The sequence below is a fragment of the Alexandromys fortis genome, unplaced genomic scaffold (genome assembly GCF_014885135.2).
Source record: "Alexandromys fortis isolate MF-2015 unplaced genomic scaffold, M_Fortis_MF-2015_v1.1 scaffold_216, whole genome shotgun sequence".
Classification (NCBI taxonomy): Eukaryota; Metazoa; Chordata; class Mammalia; order Rodentia; family Cricetidae; genus Alexandromys; species Alexandromys fortis.
The window spans coordinates 1,238,064-1,239,715 of record NW_026068089.1 but is presented as its reverse complement, the minus strand read 5'-3'; positions in this window follow the sequence as shown (position 1 = coordinate 1,239,715).

Here is a 1,652-nt window from a genome sequence, read left to right as displayed (position 1 = left end):
GTGCTGAAGGACGGGTGGAGAACATGCAGGCTTATGATGTAGTTTAATATATTGGCAGCATCAAAGATTTTAGTATCCAGTGAAGATTCCCTTTTCAGACGTTATGGCTTTAGGCCCCTGGAGTATTTCACTGAGTCAGGTGTTAGTGTCCTGCGGTGAGTCTCCCAGTTTAGCCATCTCTTCTCACCCTTTCTTCAGCAGTACTCTACAGTTCACCTCACCCGAGTCTGTAAGTTTGCGTGCATCGCTGCCACTAACAGATGGACACTTGGCATTGCTTTGTAAGCAGTGAATATATCCTTTTCATCAGTAACATTACAGAGTAGGCTTTGGCAGGGCGGTGGTGGTGCAATCTATAATGCAAGCACTGGAGAGGCAGAGGCAGGCGGATCTCTGTGAGTTTGAGGCCAGCCTGGTCTACAGAGTGAGTTCCAGGACAGCCAGGGATATACAGAAAACCTCTCCCCCCCCCCCAAAGGTGGGCTTTTAGAAAAGGTGTCTTCCATGCAGGAGAGCTGCACAGGAAAATACTGCACAGGATAACCCTAGACCAGACTGAGCTTGTGATCCTCCTGCCCATGGCTTCTGAGATTATAGGCTGCCATCCCCGCTCTAAATATTGATTTGTTTCTTTGTGTATTTATGAGCACTTGCCTCTGTGTGTGCGCTGTCTGCTTCCCTGGTGTAGGTGGCTGTGAGCATTGAACCCTGGCCACCTGCAAGGACATTGCCCACTCCATTCCTACAGCTCCTCATTTGTTTGTGGGCACACACGTGGGGTCAGAGGATAACTTCCAGAGTTCATTCTCTCCTTCCACTTTCTGTGCTTCAGGGATCAAATGAGGTTGCCAGACTTGGCAGCAAGCCCCTTCACTCCTTGCGCCACCTTGCCTCCCTGACAACCCTTTCCTAACAAATCCACTAACATTGCTCGCTGAGTGTATAGTGACTATGTTTTTGCTAAGCTCCTGGTTAGAAGTCTGTCAGTGCGCTGTTGATGCAGGTACAGCTGCTGCCTGCCCACGCAAGGTCCTGAGCTGCACCTGCTATTACTGCAAGGGGGATTGAGTGAGAAAAGGGACATCAGCAGGGCAATTCTCAGGAGACCGCCGTGGCTTTAGAACTATTGTAGCATACCAAGACATCAGCACAGACTTTCTGAGGAGTCTGCAGTGGGACCCACACTCAGAAGGGTCTTGTTCTCCTTGCTTTCAGCTTCTGGCTTTATTTTTTGGGTACATCGAAGAAGCGAGGTCTGATGTAGTCCTTATACATAGTCTAGAGAACGCCTGGAACAGAAAGGCATTGCACATCAGTAGTGTCTACAAGACGCAGAAGCTTTCCCACATGCTTCTCTGAAACCAGCACACTTGTGAAATAAAGAGACAGGCAACCCCTCAGGTCCACACAGAGGCTGCAGAATCAGACAGCACCTACGTTTAAGTCAATATTGACACAGGTGTGCATGCGCACACACGGACGTATTGACAGGTGTGCATGTGCACACACGGATTTATTGACACAGGTGTGCATGTGTGCACACACAGACATATTAACACAGGTGTGCACGTGTACACACACGGACATATTGACACAGGTGTGCACGTGCACACACATGGACATATTGACACAGGTGTGCACGTGCACACACA